At 37.2% G+C, this 22,817-nt stretch overlaps 1 protein-coding gene and 1 pseudogene across 10 annotated transcripts in view; both read left to right on the forward strand.

Moving 5' to 3' along the window:
* Positions 1 to 22,817, forward strand: part of CDH8 (cadherin 8) — a 351,388-nt gene that overhangs the window by 254,594 nt on the left and 73,977 nt on the right. The gene's annotated exons all lie outside the window — the stretch shown is intronic.
* Positions 8,141 to 8,293, forward strand: LOC113936805 (annotated as a pseudogene).

A 22,817-nucleotide genomic window follows, 5' to 3' on the forward strand; every position in this document is an offset into this window, starting at 1 on the left:
ATCAGAAAAAACAGGTTCTCCATTTAACTGCTATAGCACATTATGTTAAATATGACACTACCATATCATTGCTATCTTTAGATGAGAATTTTAATCTTGATATTACATATGTAATGCACAATTGCAATAATTTGGCATTGGATAATTATACATTACAGTGTATGTGTTGCTATTGCCTCCTAAAGTCTAGAAAGGAAATTATTCTCATACTGATACTTGGGGATTTCTTGTCTAATAAATTTTGGTGCACTGTTTTAACTGGGAAGTTCTTGAAAAGGTTTTTAGCGGTTATGGAAAGTAAGTTTGCAGAGAGAAGGGACAACAGATGAACTCAGATTTACCGTGAATACTTGGCAATAGAAAATCTTTTGGGTTATTGGTAAGAGAGAAGAGGCAAGTGAGAAAATCTTAAAGATTTTGCGGACTTACATGTACACAATGTCCTTGTTTTGAGAGAGTGGATTTAAAACCTCTTCACAAAAATAAAATTGCTGTAATACAGATAATAGAAATGAAAGAAAAAAATTAAAATCCATGTGATTTCGTTCACAACCTGGAGACAAGCACTGTTAACATCTCATATTTCTAGTTTTTTTTCCCTATAATTTTAACTCTAACTACATGCCATTTAATTCCATAAAAAAAATCTTTACATATTATTAATGTCTATCTGATATTACTTTGTAGGACTACAATATATGTAAATTTTTAATAGAACAGTTAGATATTATCTAATTGAAATGTTTAACTAGAGTGACAAAAATATGGCACTACCATGAATACACACAGAAATAATCAGAATCACATGGATCAATCAGCTCATTGTTTTCTGAATGTTCTGCTTACTTTAATAGTGACTCTTAATAACTCTAAGTTTAAGACCAATACTCACCATATGACAGAATTTGCACTCTACACTGGGCTTGAGCTTATCTGGAAACTGCATCCTAACTCTTAGGAGCTGAGCCCAACATGAAGCTTTACTTCTGAGGAGGGTTGTTTGCTTGTATCTCACCTTGACTTGAGCTTCTGAATTATGTTACCTTAAGAAAATAGTCTGCTTCTGGTAAAATTCTTCCTTTGACTCATCTGTCTGATCATTCAACCCGTTACCCCTCTGCTTACTACATTTTTAATATTGATGTAATAAACATTTATTGACTAACCATTATATACAAAACACAGGGCCATATTTTGTGGGAGGTGTGGAAGAAATGAGAACTTTATCTTTGAGAAACCAAATGCTATGTAAGGAATGCAAAGGAAATTTATATTTGGAGAGAACGAAGTTTGGATTCAGAAATGTGAAAAATAAAGGCAGGGCTCCCAACAAGTCCCAGTTGTAGTTTCTACATCTTAAATACAGTTGTACTGATTTAATTTTCACTATGTAAACACAAAGTGTAAGAGATAGTATATACTAATATAAAGTATGACACCAGATAGATGATAAAGACATGAAAGCTCTTTTTTATCACTATTACATTTTCTATTGACCTTCCAAACTCTTTCTGATATTGTATATTTGCATCTTATTGCTCACTTTGGGCTCCATGAGCTGAATCTGATCTTGATTTCAAGATCAAAAATAGGTTTCTTTTATAAAATATATGAACATACCCTCTAAAGGCCTCTTTATGACTAAAACAGTTTAAAGGAGGAACTGTTCCTTTAGAAGTATCAATAATATGTAGCTACGATTTAAATACTACAAGTTTTCCTCTACCCCAAAACTACACTGATGGCTTGTTGTTCGTCACATGTCCATCAGACACAGGATGCAGAGTCCTACCTCACACCTTTGCCCCTTTTTTTCCCTTCCCACACCTTTTTTCTTCCCTTGGATATTCTGTCATGTCTCTTGATTTCCAAGCAGTACTTTCCTTTCAAGGTTCAGATGAAGAATTACCTCCTTTTGGAAGCTATAGATGGTGCTGCCACTCTCTGCTGCAACAGAGAAGACGGTAATGATCTCATTTATAAATATACTAATTTGTGTATGTGCCTTCCACATCACATCATCAAGGGCAGAGACTGTATCTTACACTTCTCTGTCATCCTCATAGCATACCAAGTATTTATTGAACAAAATACTTGTTGGATGCAATGACAAGGTTTTAACCACCTACCTAAAATACGCTAAATACCATTCAGAATGAGAAAAAGCAACCTCTCAAGATGGGGAAGGGGCAAAGGCTTCTTATTTCTGAGGTGGGGGATAGAGGAGAAGAAAGGTTTCCTAAGCATATAAAAAATCCTCCAAGAACACAGCAGTTGGTTGTATACTTTAAAGTTAATAACCCCTTCCTCATTCTTTGTTAAAACCTAGAGTAGTTTTGCCTTACGTTATCTCAATTCAATAATCAGGAAAAGGATGTTGCTTAATTCTTTTTGCAGAGAATTTCAGTTAGGCAACAGTTTGCTTTAATGTGAGCTTGATAGTGACACCATTAGAAACGGAGTTAGAAAGCCATATATGCTTAATTCTGTTACTATTATGTGCAACTCTCTTACTACCCCTAAGAAAGTAATTTTGTTTGCTAACCATCCAGAAATTTGTCATTGAATACTTCCAGATACGAGCTATACTCTCCCTTTAGAATCATTGCAATAATGGTTTCCTCTGCCTGGAATATGCATCCTCTTGCTATTGTCATGATTAACTTCAAGTCTTTGCTCTACTAAGCCCTACCCTTATCCCTACCAGTACCACCTTTTGCTTTCCCTACTAGATTTGTTTTATCAGCATTTTATCCTTTCTCACCAACCATACGATTTACTCATCATGTCTATTATTCACGAATTCCTTCCCATGAGCTCTTCTGCTGTAAATTAGTAACTCCCCAGTAGCAAGGAAGTATCTGATAATATTAAGCCTTTAGTAAATATTTATTGAATGAAGGAATAAATGAACTAAGAATATATAAACCAAGACTAGACTATTAACATTTGTACTTGAAGATTATTGCTTTAATACCTGATTCTGTTAAATAATTAACTGCTGGTATAATAAACTTGGTTTTCATGGGCATCTTCAAATATTTGGACTTTAAAGTTTACCACAACTTGGTGTAATTTCATAAATTGTAGTGTGAATCAAGCACAGAAAGAAGAAATGTTGCGTGCTACATACAAACAATGAACATATTAAGGGAGCCTCGTCCTGCATTCGTGTCACTATGCTTCCTTTATGTAACTGCCCTATAAAGCAACTTTTGACTCTTATTCATTGTGTTAAATGTCCTGTGCCCGTTTGGACTTTTTTAGTAAAAGATGACTCAAAATGTGAGAGGATACTCCTATCTCTAAGATAAAAACCATTGGCTTAAAGGAAGCTGGATAATCTTTCATCTCTCAGGCCTGTTTGTTTTATCAGAGAGAAGGTGGTAGGGTGTGTGTGGCAAATTATTTTGCCCCAGGTAACAGAGGAAAATCCTTTCTGCTAGTATATGGCTTTATAACTCCATTTCTAATAGTGTCAATATCAAGCTCACATTTAAAGCTAACTTTTGCCTAACTGAAAGAGATAAGTACTTTGGAATGAAGCATACATGAATTTTAAACCCTGTATTTTATCAGTATTTAACTGAGATAGTTTCTCAATACCTTTGTGTTGCCATCTGTATAATGGATAGTGACAGTAACTGAATAATAAACACTAACTGAACATCTATCATCATAAGCTTCCTTTCTTTCCTTCCCTCTCTTAGCCTTCATTTTCAGTTAATTTGAAACTATACTCATTGTTATTCATATGATATGATTTGTTTAACTGCCTTAATACATGAGGCAATTAATTCTTTTTAGTGTTGAGCAAATTCCCACAATTTCCTGAGAAGAAATTACAATGAAGGTTTATGTGCAAGAAATGAAAAGTTACAGTATCTTTTTATTCTCCCATAGTTATAAAAAAATCACCTGGGTAGGCATTATTTGAAATTACAAAATTCTGAATTGCTCTTATGCACTTAATTAGAAATAAATGGGGATGTTAGGAGGAGAAGCTACACCGTGGAACACAGTAGTAGAGTTGTTTTTTGCTCCCCCCCCCCCCCGCCCCCACTTCAGAATTCTGAAAGCAACATCCTACCCAGTCTAAAGATTTAGTAGGGAAAAGTCCTGAAAGAGTCAATGTGATTCTGGGAAAAACCATAATGTGTAGTGCTGTGAATGCATGACCTGTAATTTCAATGTAGGAGCAAGATGAGATGTAAAATTACTGTAACAATTCTGAATTTAGTTCGAGTCAAATCTAGATATAACTTTATTCTGACTCACGTTTTCCCACATAAATTCAGTAAACAGCAATGTTTACTGAATATTAAAATCTACCTCCACATCTCCCATTGGGTCCTCCCCCTGCCTCTACCACCGCCCTATCCTGTGACTGCATACTGGCCAGTGGTCAAGAAACACACTACTTTGGGAGACTTTTCTCCTGAGTAAATGTGCAGCTGAAAGCTGCACTTTCCTACAATGAGCCCAAATGTGCCTGCAGGTATAAACAAGTCTTATTCGCTCCCCCTTTGCCTACTAAAATGGAAAGTTCCTTCAAAAAAAAAAAAAAAATTTATATGACCCGCTTTCAGTTCCTTGGAATAAAGGCTATGGAGAAAACTGGAATTAGGCACTGAAGTGCCAGGACCTCGACGGAATTTGAATGAGGAACAAGGTAACTTGGAAGTCTGGAGCAGAATACTGCTAAAATCCTGCAGTTCGCTTGGTATTTTCCAGTATGATTTCATCCAATCCTCCCCGTAACTTCCTCAAATAGATACTATCCTGACTTTGGGGTCACTTACCAGGTACGGTTCTCTAGGCTAGATGCAACAGTGAACAAAAAGTACCTAAAATTCCTACCCAGAGGGAATAACCAGAGTTAGCCAAACTGTAATATCTTCTTCCTAGTTGGCTTAAAGTGTAAATTACCAACAAGGGAGAGGAGGACAGATTCTTTCTTCCTAGAGAGAGACCTTGACACAGAATGTATCGAATATGGCAGGCATGAATGCAGTCTTCCCAACCCTTACCAGATCCATGGGATAGACAGGAAGATGCTTAAAGAAGGGCTTTTTCTCACCCTAGAGCTGAAGTCTTTTGCCTTTTTTGTTTTAATAAAAGCTTCTGAGCTCTAAACAGACCCACTGAGTCAAATTTTACCATAATTTGATATGCATGAAAATTCAAGAAAAAGTTGTTACATTTTTATGATAGATGCTTCAAATGAAGTGAATTTACTATTTTACCCTGAGTTATAGGCATCTATTTGAATAGCCAGAATTCAATAAACTCATTTGTTCCCTCCATAAAAATGCAATTAGAACGATAATGACATGTTTCCCTCAAAATAGGCTACACCCTAGTCATAGCATCAGCTGGCACAAGTACTTGGGATTTCTTTGACCTTTGGAAGTCCTTACTGTGATCATCACTATACTCTCTACTCTGCTGAGAGTAGATAGTTTTCTAGCAATCATTAAAAAAGCCACTCATTTCATTTTGGGCATGATTTCTAGGGTTCAAACTGTTAGATTTGTAGGAAAAGAAAGAATCGATTAAGAAGAGAAAGAAGGTCAACCCTGATATAACTTGATACTACAATCCTCTATTTTATGTTTGTAAGCATAGCGGAAAAGAAGTTGGATGGTAAAATGACACCTAGAAGCCCTACACACTTTCTCATTTTTCTCTTGGAATTTATGTTCTTAAATTTCACCTCTAGGTGAGAGCACACCTCCTTTTACATATGCATAGAATGTGTTTTCTGTTTGGTATTTCCAGTGCCTAGAAGAGTACCTCCCACCTATGAGGTACACAGTCAATGTCTGTTGAATGAATGAGTTAAAGTTGAAGACTTACTTTCAAAATTTACAATGACCATTTTAAATGTTTGAGAATAAGGACTTTTTACTTTTTCTGTCAGTTTGTGTAAAAATGAGTAAGTGTGCACTAAACACATCATTTGAAGATGGTGGTGATGATGATCTATGCCTGCCACATTAGAATGTTATCAGTGGAGTAGAGATTGGGTTTTCAAGTCAGATTTCACTATCAGATGGCCCTAAGTAAGGTTTATGTGAAGAATATGCAGAGCTTAAGCTTCAAGTGTATACTTTTTTCTGACATAGTGGAGTTAAAAGTGCATGACAATGGTCTTCTCTACTGACTGACTCAAGTACTTTGATGGAGAAAAATGTGTGATTATAACCCCCCCACAAAAATATTATAGACACATCCTGAGCCTGCATACTGCCATTCTATACAGGTGTTCTACACTGCTGCTGCCAATACAATTAAAAAAAAATCACAATGCTTATTTTAGATTTGCATATTTCGTCTCATATATCATTTTGTTTATTAAAGGAATACCTAGTATTCGGTGTCTAGTTTTCTTTCTGATATACCTCGATAGACAGATGGTTTTGTGGATGCAAACACAGTTGGACAAAGTAATCATGTGTAGATACATGTATATCTACATTTATATTCATATACTCAAGCCATTTAATGTTAACATCTGGGAATAAATCATCTTCCATATTATCATTTACATGACACTGGTGGCAAGTTGATTTCAACCACCTCTGCTACTTATTTTGAATTATGTATTTGTTTAACTCAGTATCATATATACTGTATCTTAGTCCACTGTTGGAATATATGCAGAATTTACTGTGGCCAAAGCATAAATTGACTATAAACCCAGACTGATCTAAAGACTGCCTTTGCTCAGAGTATTCATTTGCGATAACACCATCTGCATTACACTATATGAACTCTGCCAGTCACTAACTCAGAGAGGATTAGGGTAATTTTATAGTACTTTGCCCATTGTTCATCAACTACAGCGTGACTTACTTTAATTTTTAGGGGGAAATAATGGACCTAGCATAGCCCTCTGTGCTGGGGGTAAAACACTTATTTTTCTTGTGCCTATGATAGTACCTTATGTCTAACTTTCCCAGTGATAGGAACTACAAAGTTAGGGGAAGCACTATTTGCAGTACTTAAACCAAGATACCGGAGAAGAAACAACTTGCGATGACACCTAAATTTAACTCTACTTATTCCCTTCAGGGCTTTAACTGATTCAACTCACAGGGCATACAAACCAAGCAGAAATCAGTGACCTGGAGTTAATGGTGGTTTCATAGGATTGTGGAGATAAAAGTTAGAGTCAGGGTTAGCAAAGTGTCTAGAAAGCAAAAGGCCAACTCTATAGTAAGAAGGTTACTGAGAAGAATCAGAGCATTATGGGTGACTTTTCCTACAATGTATTGACCAAATCTTAAGATGTACAGAAATAAGATCAATTTCAGCTTATCAGAGGGCATGCACTAAGAGGTAAGATCTAAATAAATATTTTAAGTCACTCAACAAAGAGGATGGGCTCTAGAAATAAGAAAACCAGAAATCCTCTCCCACTAATTTTGAAACATAGTCTTGACAGCTTCAAGATCTATACTTACTTCCGTACGAAGAAAAATCAAACCCTCTTGGAAGGAAGATAACACCTTTTCATGTCTCCCTAATTTTCAAATTGCAATTTTCTATTCACATCATAAAATTTCCAAAATTCAGTTAAATCAGGCATGCAATAAAAGGAAATCAAACCACCAGAATTCAGAAAACAGATCTAGAAAAATAAGTTGTATTGGCATTATCAGATAAAGGCCCAAGAATAAATATAGTTAAATGTTTTTAAAAAAACAAATGAGATGAATATTTTGACCAACAAATTAGAATATGTAAAAATAAGGGAAAGTATAAAGCTTAAAAATATCAGTAAAATGAATAGTACAGAGCATGAGACTAGCAGAAATATGGATAGAAATCTAAATTTAGAATGGGAAAAAATTCAGGAAAAATCACAAAAAATAGGTGTCCCATAAGACACAAATTATATAAGTTTAACATAGGAGTAACCAACATTCTAGAAAGAGGACTAGAGTAGTAATATTGAAGTAGTCACAGATCTTTTTACTGTGTAGAAGACCTCAAACCATAGATTCAAAAAGTTCAAACTAGCATTTAGACACATAAAATATTGCTGAAAAACGAAGACAATTAGAATTTTAAAATCACCACACACGTTCTCCCTAAGTAAGGTATTTAGAATTCAAAAACTGACAGCTACTTTAGCTTTGCGCAGTGGCAGTATCATAGCCAATGAGGTTTATCCGAGGCGCAATTATTGCTAATCAAAAACTGACAGCTACTTTTATAGCAGCAATTGTGAAGGTCTGAGGGAAAAAAATGGCATATTAAGAGCACAAGAAAAATAAATATCAGACCAATGTTTTTTATCAAAAACAAAAAACTTCAAATGAAAGGTTTTTAATGTGTGAAGTACTTGGTATAATTTATTAATAAAAGTAGTTAAAAAAACTTCACCTAAAAAGAACACCATACTACCTGGCAATATAGTAATGTTGAGATGTGGGTAGAGAAAATGGAGTATTTGCAGTATATTCTGTCAAGGACACATATATACATGGGATATTTAACTTTCAGGAAGATGGAAGAGTAGAAGCACCCCACGGTTACCTTATCCCATGGGTATTAGATAACCCTCAAAACAGTGTATTTAACAAAGAAAATGACCCAGGAACTGGCAGAACAACCTCCGCAACTCACTGTAGAAAAGAGGCCACATTAACGAAGGGAGGAAGGACAGAGACATGACAGGGAGCTAAACTGTCCTGTGGGACGGTATAAGTGAGGGAGGGAACTGTGGACACAAGGAGGGGAGAAAAAACAGACCACCACATAAGGGAGCCCACATGGGAAAGACTAATCCCCATAATGTTTGGTTTTGAAAATCAGAGGGGCCAGATTTTCTGAGTTCTTACAACCAGTGGGACATAAAACCTGGAATTTTAAAAATCAGTGGGCTCATCAACATACTGCTACATTCCTGGTGCAGCAAGTCTCCTCCAGTGGCATGCAAAGCTTGCTGCTACCAGTACCCGCATACTGCCCTCCTGCTTTGTCTCAGAGGCTCTGACCCCTTGAATATGCTCTCGGCCAGAGCCTCTACGGGTTAGTGCCACAAGCCTGGCAGTGTCAAGCAGCCCCTACAGTGGCCAGGATCACTCCCAAGAGACTCCTGCCCCACAGAGAGGAAAACATAACACAGACACCAGTCACAGAGGCCACCACAGTGGGCTGGAGGCAGCAAACTAGTCTTACTACAAATACCGTCCACCAACCAAAGCTTCTCAGGGGAAGACAGAGGGAAAGGCCCCTGCGGTAGGGGGCTACTCCATCTCAGGCAAACACCTGGTAGGACTCGCCTCAAGGCCAAGGCATCCACAGACAGGCCCCCTAACACCACAGAGACCAAATGCCCATGCCAGGCCAAGAGACCCAGTGCAGATGACTGCACTAAAGGAAAAAGTGGCTCATCGAAAGTAGGGCACATTTGCCACACATAGGAGATAACCCTGAAGCACCATGTTCTGGTGAAAAGGGACCACAATGCAGCAGTGTATGACAGAGCCTCGTCATCTTAAGTCTACTCCCTTCCAGTGCAGGAGATGTAGCTGTCTCTTCTAACACAGAGACACAGACGTAGACAAAATGGGGCGATAGAGAACCATGTCCTGAATGAAAGAACAGGAGAAAACAAGAGACCTAGGTGAAATGGATGTAAGTGATAGAGAATTTACAGTAATGATCAAAAAGTTACAAGACTTGAGTAAAGAGTAGAGGACATCAGTAAACTAACAGGGAGATGGAAAACATAAAAAAGAACCTATTAGAGATGAAAAACACAGTAAATGAAATTAAAAATACACTTGATGGAGTCCATAGGCTAGAGGAAGTAGAGGGATGAATTTCATGACTGCATCAAGCACTATAGGGAATTCCAGAAGGAGAAGAGAGAGAAAAGGGGGAGAAAAGATAGAAAGCATCCAAATTGGTAAGGAGGTAAAACTTTCACTATTTGCAGATGACATGGTATTATATGGAGAAAACCTGAAAGACTCCTCCAAGAAACTATTACAACAGATAAATGCAATAAATTTTCAGGATACAAAACCACTGTACAGAAATGTTGCATTTCTATGTGCTAATAAGGAAGCAGCAGAAAGAAATAAAGGAAACAATTCCATTTATAATTTCACCAGAAATTACAAAATGCTGAGGTATAAACTGAACCAAAGAGGTGAAAGAGCTGTACTCTGAAAACTATAAAACACTGATGAAAGAAATTGAAGACGCAAATAAATGGGAAGACATTCCATGCTCATGAATTCCAAAGACAAATATTGTTAAAAGGTCCATACTACCAAAACAACCTACAGATTTAATGCAATCCCTATCAAAATACCACCACCATTTTCACAGAATTGGAAGAAATAATCCTAAAGTTTGTATGGAACCACAAAACACCCTGAATAGCCAAAGCTATCTTGAGAAAGAAAAGCAAAAATGGAGGCATCACCAATTCTGAACTACAACTTATACTACAGAACTTTAATAATCAAGACAGTATTGTACTGGCACACACACACACACACACACACACACACAAGACACCTAGACTAATGGAATAGAAAACCTAGAAGTCAGTCCACAATTATAGGGCCAATTAATATTTGACAAAGGAGGCAAGAACATGCAATGGGAAAAAGAGTCTCTTTAACAAATGATGTTGAGAAACTGGACAACTACATGCAAAACAATTAAACCAGACCACTTTCTGACACCATACACAAAAATAAATTCAAATGCATTTGGGACCTGTATGTGACACCTGAAAGCATTAAAAACCTAGAAGAAAGTATAGGCAGTATCTTCTCTGCTCTTGCCTATAGCAACATTTTTCTCGCTATGTCTCCTAAGGCAAGGGAAATAGAAGCAAAGGTAAACTATTGCGACTCTATCAAAAAAGACTTCTGCACAGCAAAGGGAACAATAAAACTTAAAAGACAACCTACAGAATGGGAAAAAGTATTTGCAAATGACATATGTGATACAGGATTAGTATCCAAAACATTAAAGAACTTAGACAACCCAACACCCAAAAAACAAATAATCCAATTAAAAGTGGGCAGAGCACATGAATAGACATCTCTCCAAAGAACACCTACAGATGGCCAACACACACATGAAGAGATGCTCAACATCAGTAGGGAAATGGAAGTCAAAATCACAATGAGATATCCCCTCATACTGTCAGAATGGCTAAAATCAAAAACACAAGAAAAAAGTTTTTGCAAGGATGTGGAAAAAAAAGGAACCCTTGTGCACTACTGGTGGGAATGCTAACTGGTGCAGCCACTGTGGAAAAGTTTGAAAGTTCCCCCAAAAGTCAAAAACAGAACTACCCTCTGATCTAGTAATCACACTGCTGAGTATTTACTTTAAAAACACAAAAATACAGGGATGCCTGGGTGGCTCCGTTGGTTAAGTGTACCACTCTTGATTTCAGCTCAGGTCATGATCTCAGGGGTCATGAAATCAAGCCCTGTGTCCTGCTCCTCACTGAGTGTAGAACCTGCTTAAGATTCTCTTTCTCTCTGCCCCACTCCAACCCGTCTGCACTCTCACTTCTTGGGGGTGGGACACACACACACACACACACACACACACACACACACACACACACACACACACGGTGCATGCACACAAACACTAATTCAAAGGGATATATGCACCCCTATGTTTATGGCAGCATTATTTACAATAGCCGAATTATAGAAGCAGCCTAAGTATCCATCAGTTGATGAATGGAATAAAGTGATAAAAAAATATATATATATACACACACACACACACACTTTATGTATGCACAATGGAATATTATTCAACCATAAAAACAAAATGAAATCTTTCCATTTGCAAGGACATGAACCTAGAGAGTATAATGCTAAGTCATTCAGTCAAAGACAAATACCATATGACTTCAATCATGTTGAATTTAAGAATCAAAACAAATGAGCAAAGCAAAAAACAAAAAAAAAAGCAAGAGAGACACAGAGAGAGAAAACCAAGAAACAGACTCTTAACTCTAGAGAACAACCTAATGGTTACCAGAGAAGGGGTGGGTGAAAGAGGTGACAAGCTCTGGGTGATGTGTGGAACTGCTGAATAACTATATTGTACATCTGTAACTAATGTAGCACTGTATGTTACCTATACTGATAAGTTAAAATAAAAACTTAAAAAAAAAAAATCAGCAGACTTAGCTCCGGGAGAGCCAGGATGGCCTGAGACCGAATCTCTGTTGTTAAAGAGACAGCACAACAAAGAGCCTACAGAGATATAGCAGAGAAGCAGAAGTTTCAAAAACACCTGCAGCATAGGGATGTGGGAGTGGTTTACTACTCTCAGCATATGTGGTGGGGCAGAGATTCTTCCAAGACTTCTCCAGGAACAAAGGAGCTGGCAGGCACCATTTCCCATCCCCATCCCCTAGCATTAACACAGGACCACTTAGGATAACCGGCGCAGAGCAGATCCTTGCTACCTCACTTGCTTACACTGCACTGCCATGGCCCACCCCCTTCTGTGGGCATGTCCCCTCCAGCGGGCATGTCCCCTCCAGCAGGCATGCCTTGGTTCGGATACTACAGGCCCCTTCTGCAGAGGACCAGCAAAAATTTTGCTAACATTGTGCCTCCTGCCCTCCACAACTGCACATCCACCTTCACTAACATAGCTGGCCTAAGACAAGGCAGCAGTAGGTCCTCTCTCACAGAGAACTGGCATGCAAACAATGCTGCAGCTGCATGCCCCACCTCCACACACATTGTGGATCCACAGTCCCCACCACCAATATGCTTGTGGCCAGAGCCTACCCAATGTGGTGCCACAAGCCTGGGAGTATGTAAGCTGCCCAACAGGGGCAGCACCAACCCAGAATGACTTCTGCCCTGGGGAGAGGGAAAGATCACCACACACACCAGACCAGCTGTAGCCCCAGCAGTAAGCTGGGGTCAGACAGCTGTCTGACTACAGGATCTGTCAACCAACAAAGGCTTCTCAGGGGACAACACAGGACAAGCACCCTGCAGTTTGGTTCTACTCCATGTGTGGGAACTACCTTATCACTCAACCAAAGCCCAAGGCACCCTCAAACTAGCCCACTACCACTACAGGGAAAAATCCTGTTCCCAACAGGGAAAGAACCACTGCAGACAACCAGACTGAAGGAAAGGTACTTTGTCCACAACATGAGGATACACAAAACATACAAGGGAGATAGCCCCGGAGCGCCAGATCTTGGTGAATGGGGGACACCGCACTGCAAGGTGGTATAGGACCTCTTCTTCCAAAGGTCACTACTTCAAGAGCAGGAGACATAGCTGACTTTTCTAACATACAGAAACAGTGAATTAGACAAAATGAGGAGTCTGAGGAATATGTCCCAAATAAAAGAACAGGACAAGATCATAGCAACAGATCTAAGCATGCAGCGATAAGTAATATGCCTGATAGAGAATTTAAATTGATCAAGATACTGAATTTGACAGAAGACTGGAGGCTATCATTGAGGGCCTTAGCAAAACGATGAAAAAAAAATCAGAGATGAAAAACATAACAAATGAAATTAAAAATATACTTGGTGCAATATATATAGCAAAGTAGATGAAGCAAAGGAAAAATGAGTGCCCTGGAGGACAGAGTAATGGAAAGTAATCAAGGTGAGCAGGTGAGAAAACAAAATCATGCTAAATGAGAATAGACACAGGGAATTCAGTGACTCCATCAAGCCTAGGAACATTCACATTATAGAGAGCTCAGAAGAAGAAGAAGAGAGAAAAAAGGGCAGAAAATTCATTTGAAGAAATAATGCCTGTAAAGTTCCCTAATCTGGGTAAGGAAACATATCCAGATCTAATAGGCACAGAGAGCCCCCAACAATTTCAACACCTCAGTCCACAGACCTCATTACAATGAGGTCCACTCCTCACTACAGACATGTAATAAAATAGCAGAAAGTAGTGATAAAGTGAGAATTTTAAAAACCAACTGGGTGGCTCAGTCGTTAAGTGTCCGTCTTTGGCTCAGATCATGATCCCAGGGTCCTGGGATCGAGCCCCACATTGGGGTCCCTGCTCAGTGGGAAGCCTGCTTCTCCCTCTCCCATGCCCCCTGCTTGTATTCCCTCCCTCCCTCTCTTTGTCAAATAAATAAATAAAATCTTTAAAAGAAAAACAAAAACAATAGAAAATACTAACATGTAAGGGAAACCCCAGAAGGCTAGCAGCTGCTTTATCAGGAGCAACTTTGCAGGCCAGAAGGGAGGGGCAGAATATATTCAAAGTGCTGAAAGGAAAAAAAAAAAAAAAGGCAACCAAAAACACCTGATCCAATAAGGCTATCATTCAGAACAGAAGGAGAGAGAAAGAGTTGGGGGGGGAGGGGATAAGGAGTTCATGACCACGAAACCATTACTACATGAAATCATAGAGGGGACTATGGGTAGAGAGGAAAACCCTAAGTAAAGTAGAAAGCAAAAAAGCAGTAAAATAAGTTTATCTGCAAAAATCAGTTAAGGGACTCACCGAGTAAAAGAGTGTAAAGTATGATACATTTACCTAAAATGTATGTAGTGGGGGGGTCGGGGAGATGAGTTAAGTATGGGTTCAAACCTAAGCAACCATCAACTTAATATAGACTGCAGTATGGTTAAGATGTTATATATAATCCTAACGGTAACCAAAAATGAAAAACCAGTAATAACAAAAAATGAAGAGAAAGGAATCCAAAGGTATCACTAAAGAAAGCCAACTTATTGTCAGAGAAGACAGCAAGAGAAGAAAGGAACAGAACTATAAAAACAAGCATAGAACAAGTCATAAAATGGCAATACACACCTATCAATAATTACTTTGAATGTAAATGGACTAAGTGCTCCAATAAGAGGACAAGGGTGACAGAATGTTATCAAAGCAAGATCCATCTGTATGCCGTCTACAAGAGACTAATTTCAGACCTAAAGACATGCAGATTGAAAGTGAAGGCATGGGGCACCTGGGTGGCTCAGTTGGTTAAGCAACTGCCTTCGGCTCAGGTCATGATCCTGGAGTCCTGGGATGGAGTCCCGCATTGGACTCCCAGCTCGGCGGGGAGCCTGCTTCTCCCTCTGACCCTCTCCCCTCTCATGCTGTTGCTCGCTCGCTCTCTAATAAATAAATAAATAAAATCTTTAAAAAAAAAAAAAAGTGAAGGGATGGAAGCATTTATCATGCACATGTGAAAAGAAAGCCAGGATAGCAATACTAACGTCAGAAAATAGATTTTAAAGACCGTAACAAGGGACAAAGGACACTATATTATTAAAGGGAAGAATCCAGCAAGATGATATAGCAATTGTAAATATTTATGCACCCAAAATGGGAGTACCCAAATACATAAAGGAGTTAATAACAAACATACAAGAAGTTATTGATAGCAATACAATAATAGTAAGGGGCTTTAACACCCCATCCTTCATCAATGGCTAGATCATTCATGCAATCAACAAGGAAGCAGTGGCTTTGAAAGACACCTTGGACCAGATGAAGCTAACAGATTTCTTTAGAAATTTACCTCCTAGGCAGCCACAGAATATACATTCTTTTCAAGTGCACATGGTATATTTGCCAGAATAGAACATGTATTAGGCCACAAAAGAAGTAAAACAAATTCAAAAAGATCCAAGTTATACTGTGCACCTTTTCTGACCGCAATGCTATGAAACTAGAAATCAAGCACAACAAAAGTCTAGAAAGAGCACAAGTACATGGACGTTAAATAACATACTACTAAACGATGAAAGGGTCAATCTAGAAATCAAAGAAGAAATAAAACATTATATGGAAAAAATTGAAAATGAAAACACAGTGGTCCCAAATCTTTAGGATGCAGCAAAAGCTGTTCTCAGAACGAAATTTATAGCAATACAGGCCTACCTCAAGAAGCAAGAGGAATCTCAGGCAACCTAACCTTACACCTCTAAAGGACCTAGAAAAAGAACAAATAAAACTCAAAACCAGAACAAGTAGAAACTAAAAGGATAATAATAGCATAGCATAGAATACAATTAGAATAGAATATAATTAGAATTGAATTAGAATAGAATTAGAACAGAATTTAGATTAGAATCAGAATAGAATAGAACAGAACAGAATAGACTACACTAGAATAGAAAGGATAATCACTGAGACCAGGAGCTGGTTCTTTGGAAAGATCAACAAATTAACTTTTACTCAGAATCATTAAAAAAAAAGAAAGAGAAACAGAGAGAGAAGACTCAAATTCAAAAATGAAAGAGGAGACATAACCAACACCACAGATATAAGGATTATGAGAGAATATTATGAAAAATTTTATGCCAACAAATTCAACCTGGAAAAAATACATAAATTCCTAGAAACATCACCTACCAAAGCTGAAGCAGACAGAAATAGAAAATTTGAACAGACCAGCTACCAGCAATGAAATTGAATCAGTAATCCAAAAACTCCCACCAAACCGAAGTCCAGGACCAGACGGCTTCACAGCTCATTTCTACCAAACATTTAAAGAAGAGCTAGTATCTCTGCTTCCCAAACTACTGCAAAAAAATTGAAGAGGAAGGAAAACTTCCAAATTCATTATGAGGCCAGCATTACCCTGATACCAAAACTAGGTAAGGACACTACTAAAAAAAAAAAAAAAATTATAGGCCAGTATCTCTGATGAACACAGATGCAAATATCTTTTGTAAAATACTATCAGTGAACACAGTAATACATTTAAAAAAATAATTCACCACAATCTACTGAGATTTACTGAATATCAATATTTGCAAATGAATCAAAATCATAAATGGTATCATTAAGAGCATAAAACCCATATGATTATTTCCATATATACAGAAAAAGCACTGGACAAACTACAACACCCACTCATGATAAAAACCCTCTACAAAGTAGGTTTAGAGGGAGCAGGCCTCAAATTAATAAAGGCTATCTACAAAAAACCCACTGTGAATATCATAATGGGGAAAAATGGAGAGCTTTTTCCTTGAGGTCAGTAACAAGGTAAAGATGTTCACTCTCATCACTTTTATCCATTATAGTATGGAAAGTCCTAGACATAGCAATCAGACAACAAAAAGAAAGAAAGCACATCCAGACTGGTAAGGAAGAAGTAGTAAAAGGTCCACTATTTGCAGTTGACATTATACTGTATAGAGAAAACCCTAAAGAGTCCACCAAAAAACTGCTACAATTGAGAAATGAATTCAAAGTCACAGGATACAAAATCAATTGCATTATTATACAGGGATAATGAAGAAGAAGAGAAATTAAGAAGGCAATCCCATTTATAATTGCACCCAAAATAATAAAATGTCTAGGAATAAACTTCACCAAGGAAGTCAAAGACTTATACTGTGAAAACTATAGAACACCGATGAAAGAAACTGAAGACACAAATAAATGGAAAGACATTAAATGCTCATGGACTGGGAGACTAGTATTGTTAAAATGTCCATACTGCCCAAAGCAATCTACAGATCTAATGTAATCCCTACAAAATACCACCAGCATTTTTTACAGAATTGATACAAATAATTCTAAAGTTTGTATGGAACTACGAAAGACTCCAAATAGCCAATTTTTTTTTTAGAGAAAGTGAAAGTTGGGCAGCAGTGTGGGGGGGAGGGAGGGCAGAGGGAGAATCTTAAGCAGGATCCATGCTCAGAGTGGAGCCGAACATAGGGCACAGTCTCACAACCCAGAGATCATGACCTGAGCTGACCTACTGAGCCACCAGGCCCCCAAGAGCTGAAGCAATCTTGGAAAAGAAAACCTAAACTGGAGACATCACCATTCTAGACTTAAGTTACACTACAAAGCGGTGGTAATCAAAACAGTGTGCTACTGGCACCAAAAAAAAAAAAAAAAAAAAAAAAAAAAATTGACAAATAGATCAGTGGAACAGAATAGAAAACTCAGAATTAAACCCACAATCATGTGGTCAATTCATCTTTGACAAAGGAGGCAAGAATATACAAAGGGAAAAAGTCTCTAACAAATGGTGCTGGGAAGTTTGGACAGCTACATGCAATAGAATGGAACTGGATGACTGTCTTTCATCACACACACAAAAAAAACCCAAAGCGGATTAAGGACCTATATGTGGTAGCGGAAACTAAAAATCCTAGAAGGGAGCACAGACAGTAATTTCTCTGAACTTGGCCATGAAATTTTCCTAGATGTATGTTCTTAAGGCAGCAAAAATAAAATTGTTCAGACTACATCAAAATAAAAAGCTTCTGCATAGCAAAGGAAACTGTCAACAAAACGAAAAGACAACCCACTAAATGGCAAATGACATAGTTGATAAAGGGTTAGTATCCAAAATATAAAAATAAATCAAGACCCGAAAAACAAATAATCCAATTTAAAAAACAGGCGGAAGACATGGACAGATAGTTCTCTAAAGAAGAAATGCAGATGGCCAACAGACACATGAAAAGATGCTCAACATCATTCATCACCAGGGAAATGCAAATCAAAACTACCATGAGACATCACATCATGCCTGTCAGAATGGCTAAAATGAAAAACAACAAACAACAAGTTTTGTTGAGGATGTGGAGAAAAAGGAACCTTTGTGCACTGTTGGTGGGAATACAAATGGATGCAGCGACTGAGGAAAAGAGTATGGAGGTTCCTGAAAAAATTCAAAATTGAACCACCCTATGACCTATTAATCACACTACTGGGTATTTACCTAAAGAATACAAAAACACTAATTTGAAAAGATACATGTACCCCTATGTTCACTGCATTTTTTACAATAGCCAAATTTTGGAAGCAATCCAAGTGCCCACTGATAGATGAATGGATAAAGAAGTGTTTGTGTGTGTGTGTGTGCATATCTATAAAATATATTTATATTTATAAATAACATAATTCATAATTTATGTATTAAATATATATAATTCAGCCATAATTAAGAATGAAATCTTGCCATTTGCAACGATATAGATGGATCTAGAGAGTATAATGCTGAGTGAAATCAGTCAGAGAAAGACAAATACCATATGATCTCACTCATATGTGGGATTTGGGAAACAAAACATACTATTAATGGAAAATAAAGAAACAAACCAAAAACCAGACTCTTAACTATGGAGAACAGATAGTTACCAGAGACGAGTTGGGAGCAGCGGGATGGCTGGAACAGATGAGGGGATCAAGAGCGCACTTACCTTGATGGGCACTGAGTAGTGTGTAGAGTTGTGGAGTCATTATATTGTAAACCTGAAACTAAAAAAACACTGTATGTAACCTATACTGGTAATAATATAAAAAATAAATGATATTTAATGTTACCACTAAAGTAGTATTCATAGAAGTCTATGTAACTAACTGGCTAATGGGGAAATGGAAAAATTAAAATTTATCAATCCAAAAGAATACAGAAAGGAAAAATAGTAAAGAATTGATGAAGGAAAAGTATAAAAAATTAAAAACCGAACATAGGGCACAGTCTCACAACCCAGAGATCATGACCTGAGCTGACCTACTGAGCCACCAGGCCCCCAAGAGCTGAAGCAATCTTGGAAAAGAAAACCTATGGAAAAGAAAGCAACTAATACTTGAATCACATTTCTTAACTATGGTAACTTTTTTTTCCCCTCAAATTTTTACTTAAATCCTATCTAATTAACAAATACTGTAATATTGGTTTCAGGAGAATTCAGTGATTCATCACTTAAATATAACTCCCACTGCTCATCACAGCAGGTGCCCTCTTTTTTTTTTTTAAAGATTATTTATTTATTTATTTATTTGAGAGAGAGAGAATGAGAGAGAGAGTACATGAGACGGGGGAGGGTCAGAGGGAGAAGCAGACTCCTCGCTGAGCAGGGAGCCCGATGCGGGACTCGATCCCAGGACTCCAGGATCATGACCTGAGCCGAAGGCAGTCGCTTAACCAAATGAGCCACCCAGGCGCCCAGTAGGTGCCCTCCTTAATACCCATCACTCTTTTAGCCCATTCCCCCACGCCCCGCCCCTCTAGTAACCCTCAGTTTTTTCTCTATAGTTAAGAGACTCTTTCTTTTTCCTTCCCATATGTTCATCTGTTTTCTTTCTTAAATTCCACATATGAGTGAAATCAATAAAGGACACGTAAGGACTCCGAGGATTAAAGGAAGCTCAATCATGCCAATTCAAAACAAAGTAGTTCAGCTACAGAGTAGGAAGAAAGAGATACTACCAAAAATAAAGAGAAAAATTTCATAATGATCATTAAATTCATCAGGAAGATATAAAAAACTTAAATTTATATGTTCCTAATAATGTATTTCCCAAGTATATAGAGTAAAAAAAAAAACAGAAACAAAGGGAAAAATAAATCAATAGATGTAGATAGAGTTTTACCCCAACTCTCTGCTCATCAAAGTAGCCCCCCAAAAAGACCAAAACAAAAAAACACCAAAAAACAAAATTACAAGGATAGTGTTTGAATACTGTCATTTGTAATCTTTTCTAATTGAAATGTCTAAAACACTGCACTCAAAATTACAAAAAATGTTCTGCTCAAAACACACTTGAAATATTTACCCACTATGTCCAAAAACTGGGCCATAAAGCAAGTTTCACCTCTTGTAAAGTATGCTTTTCTAACACAATGGCATTCAACCAGGAAAACACACACACACACACACACACACACACACACACACTCACACTAAACTACAAGTATCCCCAAGTATTGGAAATTAAGCCACACACTTCTATTTAATCCATGGGAAACAGAATAAAATCACAAAGGGAATTAGCACATTTTAAAAATCAAAGATAACAAAACCATGACATGGCAAACCTTGTCGGACATAGCTAACACAGAGCCTAGAGGGAAAGGAGTCTAAAAGGTCTATACTGGAAAAAAAAAGAAATGCTAAAAATCAGTTACCTAAGCACCTGCTTCCAATAGGCTAAAAGTGAACAGAAATCTAAAAACTAGTAGAAACGTGGAAATAAATATAGGATAGGGGGTGTTTGGGTGGCACAGTCGGTTAAGCGACCCATTCTTGGTTTCCACTCAGGTCAAGAGCTCAGGGTCTTAAATTCTAGTTCCACATCAAGCTCACGCTCAACACGAAGTCTGCATGAGACTCTGTCTCCCTCGGTCTCTTCTCCCATACTCTCGCTCTCTTGAATAAATAAATCTTTTAAGTAAATACAGGATAGAGTATAATGAAATTGGAAACCGATACCGTAGAGAAATTCAACAAAAACAAAAGCTGTACATTTGTAAAGATGAATAAAGTTAACCGAATCTTGCAAGGAAAAATAGAAAAGGTACAAGTTACCAATATCAAAGGGGACATTATTACAGACTCTATAGATGTTAAAAAGGTAATAATTGGACATTATGAACTTATTTATGCCCATAAGGCTTAAACTACATATGAAATAAGCTAGTAAGTTAAAAATGTAGTCTTTGCAAACTGGCATAAATAATAGAAAAGCAAAAGTAGACTTATCACTTTCTCTACTGAATAAATGAATCCATAATTACTAACTTTTAACACAAATCGTCATGCCCAAATGAACCAGACACAAGCTTTATCAGAGAGAGGTAAAAGAGGGAGCATTTTTTACCTCGTGTCACGAAGCCAGCCTAATCTTAATGCTAAAACCTGATGAGCATATTATATGAAAGGAGACATAACAATCTGCTTCTCATAAACAAAATTCTATGTAATGTATTAGCAAATCAATACCACTAATACAAAAATATAATACTACAACTAGGTAATACAAGGACAGGTTATAACATTTGAAAACAATCTATTAATGTAAATTAAAATATTCAGAGAAACTAAATTCCTATCATCAATCTCAATAGATGCAGAAAAGTATATATATATCCATCTCTTGTTCATGAAAAAAAGCTCTTGGAACCCTAGAAATAGCGGGGAATTTAATCTGATAAAGGGTTGCTACAAGAAAACAAAAAACAAACATAGCAAATATGACTAAAAGAATGAAAACTTTCTCCCTGAAATTGCAAATGAGATAAGGTTGTCTACTATTACTACTTTATTCAATTATATTGAAGGTTTTAGCCAGTAGAGTAAGATACAAGAAGTAAAAGTGAAAATATTGGAAAAAGAGAAATAAATTGTCACTCATCACAGACATGATTGATAGAATGCATAAAAATTAAAAAGAAATCTACAGTTGAACTTTTAAAAGTTTACATGATTAGAGTTCTAAAGTAATCAGATTTTATTTTTTAGCAATAGAGAAAAAAATACTACTTATAATAGTAAAAAGACTTCAACTGAAGTAACAGAATCTAAAGAATGATGTGAAAGACCTTTGAACAGAAACCTACAAAACATTAGCGAGAGAAATTACAGAAGTTGTGTCTCCAAAGAGAGTGAAAAATCAAGCCACACAGTGGGAAAAGGTCTGGTGATACCCCATGTAGCAAAGGACTCATATTGATAACATATAATGTGCATATCAGTTAGAAAAACAAACAACCCCATTACAAAATGGCAAGAACCTGAACAGCGACTTCACAGAAGAGGATATCCAAGTAGACATATTTACCATCATAGTTTCTTAGCATCAAATCATCAAGATATTGCAAATTAGGACCTAAGTGAAATACAGTTGTGTATCTCTACAATGGCTAAAATTAAAAATGAATAATAAATAACTGGCTTTACCAAGTGGTGTTCAAGGCTTGCAGTGGCCTGAACTTTTACACATTGCTGGTCAGAGTGTAAAGTGGTACATCCACATTAGAAAAATATTTGGACACCTACACTAAAATTGAAAGAATGTATATCCGATCATCTT

Source organism: Zalophus californianus, chromosome 17 (genome assembly GCF_009762305.2).
Source record: "Zalophus californianus isolate mZalCal1 chromosome 17, mZalCal1.pri.v2, whole genome shotgun sequence".
Classification (NCBI taxonomy): domain Eukaryota; kingdom Metazoa; phylum Chordata; class Mammalia; order Carnivora; family Otariidae; genus Zalophus; species Zalophus californianus.